The sequence below is a fragment of the Triticum dicoccoides genome, chromosome 3B (assembly GCF_002162155.2).
Source record: "Triticum dicoccoides isolate Atlit2015 ecotype Zavitan chromosome 3B, WEW_v2.0, whole genome shotgun sequence".
Classification (NCBI taxonomy): Eukaryota; Viridiplantae; Streptophyta; class Magnoliopsida; order Poales; family Poaceae; genus Triticum; species Triticum dicoccoides.
The window spans coordinates 646074608-646082511 of NC_041385.1; the positions used below are offsets into that span (position 1 = coordinate 646074608).

The following is a 7904-nucleotide window of genomic DNA, read 5'->3' on the forward strand; positions in this document are numbered from 1 at the left end:
GGCAAGGCCGAGCGCCTCCTCCTCGATAGCAAGTTGCACCGTGACTTGGCGGTGCTTCTCTAGAAGCCGGTTGTGAACGCCGACTCGGAGGCCGTCCAGGTGCTGCAAGAAAGCAAGGATTAGTACAAACTGCAAATGCATTTTTTAAGATTCGACCCAACTACTCCATAGTTGGCCCGAATCTCAGGGGCTACATGCCCCCACTGACCAGGCGAAGAGACAAGAGAGAAAATTATGATCACGAAGTGCTCGAGCTCCCCCGCCCGCTCCACCTTGCTCCGGGCGAAGGCCTGAAGCTGGCCCGCACACCCGAAAAGATGCTAGTGCATGGCGTCCATCGCCACCTCCTCTTGCATGCGCGGCCTGATGACGAATCCGCTAGACCTGGCCCGGACTTGCTGCGACCCGGCGATAGGGCCGCTTCCCAGCGCCTGCTCCAGGTTCACGACAGCCCTTGGTGCTGGGACCACCAAGGCACTTGTCCTCTGCCGGCTACTCCGTAGCCGGTCCGACTCCGGCACTCTGCTCGGCATCGCCTGCGGTGTTCCAACTGGGGTGGCATCCCCGGCGCGCCCCTAATCCACCTGCTTGGTCATGTCGTTTCGGGGTGGGGTGTCCACGACTATCTCCTCCACCTCCGGGTCATCAACGGCCGGCTCCGGGCCGCGCCCCTCCTCTGCCGGCGGCTCGGCGGCCGTCTCCGCTGTCTCCATGTCCTACGGCAACTCCGTCCAACCCAGATTCGTGGTGGCTTGGCCCCTCGCCTCCTCGGTCCTGGCCAAGTCCGTCGCCAGCTCCTCCTCGGCCTTGTTCCCGTCTCGCCAAGCCACGCGCTTGGTGTCCGCTGGGTCCAGGCCGAGGTCCTCCTCAGGCGACACCTCAACCCGATCGATGACGCTTCTTCGGGTCTTCCGGAACACAAGGTCGACACCGGATGCGGCCCCAGCGGCCGCCACCGCCAGGTCAAGAGGTGTCATGCGCATCACGAAGACAAACATAAGGAACCGCTGAAAGATGTTTACCTGGCCGCGGTCGGGATGGGAAGCCTCGGTGGTGCAACCGGACGACCCGCCGTGCCTTCTTACTAGTCGTCTTACCACGCGCGAGCGGCTCCTCCACCGCGTGCTTTGGTGCTGGCTTTGGCGGCATCGCGTCCTTCTCATGCGGCGGGCTCGTCGCCACCGGCCCACGGGGTGACCCGGCCCCAGCTATCTTCTTCAGCCATCTTGGTGGGTTGACGCTGCCGTCTCCTCCCCTCGGTGACGATGCACCGCCAGTATCCGTCAGGATCTCCTCGTCGTTATCCGGCCACTCCTGCAAGAGGCCTGGTTGCAAGGACTTACCAGCGTGTGATACGTCTCCAACATATCTATAATTTTTGATTGTTCTATGCTATTATAATATCCATCTTATATGTTTATATGCTATTTTATATGATTTTTGGGAGTAACCTATTAACCTAGAGCCCAGTGCCATTTTCTGTTTTTCCTTGTTTTTGAGTTTTACAGAAAAGGAATACCAAACGGAGTCCAATTGACCTACCATTTTTTGTGATTTTTTTATGGACCAAAAGAAGCCCCCAAAGTAAAAGAGTTGGGGCAGAAGAGTCCTGAGCCATCCACAAGGGTGGAGGGCGCCCTACCCCCTGGGGGCACCCCCTACCTCGTGGATGACTCGGAGACCCCCCCTGACATGAGACAAATGCCAAAAATTCCTATAAATACAGAAACCCCCCAAAAGAAACCTAGATCGGGAGTTCTGCCGCCGCAAGCCTCTGTAGCCACCAAAAACCAATCGGGACCCTGTTCTGGCACCCTACCGGAGGGGGGAATCATCACCGGTGGCCATCTTGATCATCCCGGTGCTCCCCATGACAAGGAGAGAGTAGTTCACCATTGGGGCTGAGGGTATGTACCAGTAGCTATGTGTTTGATCTCTCTCTCTCTCTCTCATGTTCTTTATTTGGCACGATCTTGATGTATCGCGAGCTTTGCTATTATAGTTGGATCTTATGATGTTTCTCCCCCTCTACCTTCTTGTAATGGATTGAGTTTTCCCTTTGAAGTTATCTTATCGGATTGAGTCTTTAAGGATTTGAGAACACTTGATGTATGTCTTGCGTCGGATACCCGTGGTGACAATGGGGTATTCTATTGATCCACTTTATGTATGTTTTGGTGATCAACTTGCGGGTTCCATGACCTTGGGAATCTATGCATAGGGGTTGGTACACGTTTTCGTCTTGACTCTCTGGTAGAAACTTTGGGGCACTCTTTGAAGTTCTTTGTGTTGGTTGAAAGATGAATCTGAGATTGTGTGATGCATATCGTATAATCATACCCGCGGATACTTGAGATAACATTGGAGTATCTAGGTGACATTAGGGTTTTGGTTGATTTGTGTCTTAAGGTGTTATTTTACTATGAACTCTAGGGATGTTTGTGACACTTATAGGAATAGCCCAATGGATTGATCGGAAAGAATAACTTTGTGGTGGTTTCGTACCCTACAATAATCTCTTCGTTTGATCTCTGTTGTTAGTGACTTTGGAGTGACTCTTTGTTTTTCAGTTTTATAGAAAAGAAATACCAAACGTAGTCCAATTGTCCTGCCAATTTACAAGATTTTTTATGGACCGGAAGAAGCCTCTGAAGCAAAAGAGTTGGGCCAGCCCAAGTCATCCACGAGGGTGGGGGCGCGTCCTACCCCCAAGACGCATCCCCCTACCTCGTGGCTGACTCGGAGACCCCTCTGACGTGAAATCCCCGAAAAGAAACCTAGATTGGGAGTTCCTCCGCCGCAAGCCTCTATAGCCACCAAAAACTAATTGGGACCCTGTTCCAGCACCCTGCCGGAGGGGGATCCATCACCGGTGGCCATCTTCATCATCCCGGCGCTCTCCATGATAAGGAGGGAGTAGTTCACCCTCGGGGCTGAGGGTATGTACCAGTAGCTATGTGTTTGATCTCTCTCTCTCATGTTCTTGATATGGCACGGTCTTGATGTACCGCGAGCTTTGCTATTATAGTTGGATCTTATGATATTTCTCCCCCTCTACTGTCTTGTAATGAATTGAGTTTTCCCTTTGAAGTTATCTTATCTGATTGAGTCTTTAAGGATTTGAGAACACTTGATGTATATCTTGCATGTGCTTATCTGTGGTGACAATGGGATATTCACGTGATCCACTTGATGTATGTTTTGGTGATCAACTTGCGGGTTCAATGACCTTGTGAACTTATGCATAGGGGTTGGCACACGTTTTCGTCTTGACTCTCCGGTAGAAACTTTGGGGAACTCTATGAAGTTCTTTCTGTTGGTTTGAATGGATGAATCTGAGATTGTGTGATGCATATCGTATGGTCAAACCCACGGATACTTGTGGTGACATTGGAGTATCTAGGTGACATTAGGGTTTTGGTTGATGTGTGTCAAAAGGTGTTATTTTACTATGAACTCTAGGGCTGTTTGTGACACTTATAGGAATAGCCCAATGGATTGATCGGAAATAATAACTTTGAGGTGGTTTCTTACCCTACAATAATCTCTTCGTTTGTTCTTTGCTATTAGTGACTTTGGAGTGACTCTTTGTTGCACATTGATGGATTGTTATATGATCTAATTATGTTATTATTGTTGAGAGAACTTGCACTAGTGAAAGTATGAACCCTAGCCCTTGTTTCGAAGCATTGCAATACCGTTTTGCTCACTTTTGTTACTTGCTACGTTGCTGTTTTTATATTTTTAGATTACAAAAACCTATATATACCATCCATGTTGCACTTGTATCACCATCTCTTCGCCGAACTAGTGCACCTATACAATTTACCATTGTATTGGGTGTGTTGGGGACACAAGAGAATCTTTGTTATTTGGTTGCAGGGTTGTTTGAGAGAGACCATCTTCATCCTACGCCTCCTACGGATTGATAAACCTTAGGTCATCCAATTGAGGGAAATTTTCTACTGTCCTACAAACCTCTGCACTTGGAGGCCCAACAACGTCTACAAGAAGAAAGTTGTGTAGTAGACATGAGCATGGCGCGTGGCGCCGGCTTCGGTGCCAGCCGACTCCATCTCACGTGGCCCGGGTTCTCAGCAAAGGACTCCTCCCCGTCCGAGCCAGCCTGCTCGGCAGGCGATACCTGTGTCCTCTGCCCATCACGTTTGGGTTGGATGGAGAGCAATAACACTTCCCTCATTGCATCAGGACGGAGGAGAAGCTACGACATTGCAAAGAATGGAAACCAGGGACTCACCAATGGTGTCGGGTTTGCCCTGGAGTAGGGCGCCTTCCCGAAGCGCCATTCGGCGGTCATCCCGGCCTTGGAGATAGCGTTGACCCGGTCCGCCACTTGCTCCAGCGTCAGCCAGTTCGCCGACATCCAGGTCGGGTCGTGCTGGTCACCTATCAAACCGATGATGTGTGCCCGACGCTGCAGCGGCAGCACCCGGCGCGCGATGAAGGTGGTGACAAGATCTATCCCCTTCAGCCCGTCGCACACCGTCATGTCCGCCACCTGGCTGCACAATTTCAGCACACCCAGCGGTGGACTCATCGATATATGGCCCCAGTTCATCTTGGCGGTTGGCTGCTCATTGACGAAAAACGACAAGTTGATGGCGTCGGGGCCCCCACCGATGTTGTGCACGTAGAAGGAGTTCTGCCATTTCTTGGTGGAATCTTCCAGCGGCATCTTGGGGCACTCCCCATTAGACCAGATCAAAATGACGATAGCCCCGCAGTTAGACATCACCCCGGCCTCCGGCCCCTACTGCTTCAGGAAGAAGAATTGGCTCTAGAGCTCCACATCCAGCTCCACGCCCAAGTAGCCCTCGCATAACATCGCGAAGCCAACGAGCTGTAGAATGGAGTTGGCATCAAGATGGTGCGGTTGTAGCCTAAAGAAAGGGAGAAACACGCGGAAGAAGGCACTCACGGGGAAGCCAAATTCGCGCTTGAAGTGTCTGAGGAAGACCACGCACTTGCCCTCCTGCGGCTACGGCTCCCGGTCCTCCCCGGCGACATGCGCGACCATCTCAGCTGCCGACGGCAGCCGCCTGGTGTTTCGGAGGTACTGGATGTCCTCCTCCATGGTTTCGGAGCCCTTCCATGACCCTTTAGGCGGCGCCATCGGCAGAGAAGTGCGACGATAGGAGAGAAAAGGAAGAAGTCGAGGCAGCAGTGGAGCACTACTGGTGGTGGCGGAGCGCTCTGGGTAGAGACTAAGCGCTGCGGCTGGAACAAGATCGGAAGTAGGAGAAGGATAAGAGCAAGGCGCAGGGTGTGTGCGTGAGCGTCTCCGCCGCTCCCTGCCCTCCTTTTATAACCATTTTGGACATGGGGAAGTGGGATCGGTTGCACCCATATTGGGAAAACTTTGTTTTTGCCATTCTAGATTTTGCCAACTTCACTTATGCCACTCTAGAATTTGACATTTCTTTTTTGCCACTCTTAGCTTTTGACAATATATCACACATGCCATTCTGTTACACATCCGTCAGTTGACTGTTTACTCTAGCTAGTTGACCAGAAAAAAACCTGTCAGTATTTGCAAAAATGACATAAGTTGCCCCTCCTAACTTGTGGGGCCACTTCGCTAGTGACCCATACCCAGAGCTCTACACAGTACGCACACCAAGTAAAAGAAAAAAAAAATCTACACACACGGCTCACGACTCCAACCACACACCCGTCCCCATCCCAATGACCTAAGCCACATCCATCCATGGGGCCGTGTCTTCATTCCTCGCCGTCCGTCCGCCGCCGCCGCCGCCGCATCCAGACCCCGCCATCCGGCGCCGCGTCCGTATTCCCCGGCCCAGCGCCGCATTCAGACCCCGCGTCCGCATTCCTTCTGGCCTCCCCTCTGCGGCGCTTTGCTCTGGCCTCGCCGACGCAACCCGCATCTCCAGTCTCCCCTCGGCGGCGCCATGCTCTGGACTCGTCGATGCTTCGCGCACCTCCGGCCTCCCCTCCTCAGCACCCTTCTTCGACCTCCCTCCCCAACGCGGTCCACACCAGCAACCTCCCTTCCTCCCCCTTCAGCAGCTCCCTTGAGGTGAATCAATCACAGGGGATGAATGGAGTCGCGCCGTCGGCCATGGCGGCAGGGGCAGCCTAGAAGACCTCAAACCTGCTGGCTCCTCTCCCTGATGGGCAAGTTCTCAGTTCCTCAAATACCTTCTGAAGCATTGGTGTGTAACATTTGACCTGCTAGAAATAAATTTCTTTTTATGCTCCTGCTGGTTCGTTAGAGTTTGATCTGTTCTGAATTCCTCAAATATTTGTTGGTTTGTCTAGTTGTACACATGCCCTGGTCCGTGAGTGCATAACAAGAACAATTAGGGATTCTTGAGATCTGATTATTAAGCAACTAGTTTAATAATTCCCATCAGATGCAAGCAAATGGTCCGTTTGATTTTTTTTAAGGAAGTTGCTTGTAGGGGATATTGCAACCAGAAGCTAGTCTGGTCATTACACGGGCTGCTTATAATAGCAGTAAAGTTCTGCCTTCATACACTAGTTCATTCACTACTAGTTAGATCAATGGAGTAACCTGTTATGACATTTGCATTTTTAATGTACAAGGTCATGGCATTTGTGCATATATGTCATACATACACGCAGATTGCATAGTGTAGCACTAGATCAGTAGCAATGTGGAATCCCTGATAATGTAGTATTAGTAATTCTCTCCCTCTCAATAGTAATGGAACAGTGCAGAAATAAGATAATGGAACAGTGCAGAAAAAAGATTGTTTTGATCAGTTTTTATAAGCACAGATTTTTCATGTCATATATGTTGATTGCTTAGCTAGCTATCCTAATTCCACACTTCTCTGATTTCCAATTTGTGTCAATGCAGGTCAGAGCTGCCACCTTATAAGCTGATTGTGACATATGGGGCGCATTCTTACAAGAATTACAAGGGTGACCAGTGCACCATGTCTTCTTGGAGCTGGGACATCCGTGGAGAGAGGCAGATGGTCATATTTGATATAAGAGCTAAAATAGCAAATAAATTAGTACGCGGACTTCTAAAAATTATGCAAAGAACAAAAGAACCAAACAATGTCCTCCGTCGAAGAGCACAAGAAGCAAAGGGAGGTCGTGAACCTTGTTGTGCAACTACATGTTATTTTGTGGAGCACTATGCAGACCAGAACCTTGCTGTGTAGTTGTGTAGCTGCTGCAACTACATGTTATTTTGTCGAGCACCATGCATATGTGAGAACCTTGCTGTGTAACTGCTGCAACTGCATGTTATTTTGTGGAACACCATGCATATATATGTGAGAACCTTGCCGTGTAACTGCTGTAACTACTTGTTTTTTTATGCATATGTGAACGTGTTGTGTAGCTGATGCAACTATCTTATTGTACTATGTTCAGCTTGTGTGGAGCTTGCCTTTTGGGTGGTCCATATGCATGTGAACCCTTGTTGTTCAGATTAGATGATGGATTTGTACTCCTATGAAATAATTTGTTCATATTTAGAATGTCTTAACCTCTTTACTATGCTGCTGGTCATGATGTTATAATTGTGCTTATTTCTGATCAAATAGTGTAATTATGTGTGATGTTAGATTTTCAAATAGGCCATGCCAAAATTTCTAACCCATCAGCTAATAATATAGTGAATTTAGACTTTACTCTAATGGCAAAAGTAATATTTGGCAAAAACAAGAGTGGCAAAAGCAAAACAAATAACCAAGGGCAATATGGTCTTTTCCCTGCTCCGTTTGGTCAAAACATCCATTGACCTAACAGAATGGCATTTGTGATATATTGTCAAAAGCTAAGAATGGCAAAAGCAATATGTCAAATTCTAGAGTGGCATAAGCGAAGTGGGCAAAAACTAGAGTGGCAAAAACAAAGTTTTCCCACCCATATTCCCACTT

At 49.4% G+C, this 7904-nt stretch overlaps 1 long non-coding RNA gene across 1 annotated transcript; it reads left to right on the forward strand.

The window, feature by feature from the left end:
* Nucleotides 1-5660: 5660 nt before the first annotated feature.
* On the forward strand, nucleotides 5661-7398 carry LOC119277605. Its single transcript, XR_005137227.1, has 2 exons — nucleotides 5661-6197; nucleotides 6869-7398. It is a non-coding gene; the product is annotated as an uncharacterized LOC119277605 (long non-coding RNA).
* Nucleotides 7399-7904: the final 506 nt, after the last annotated feature.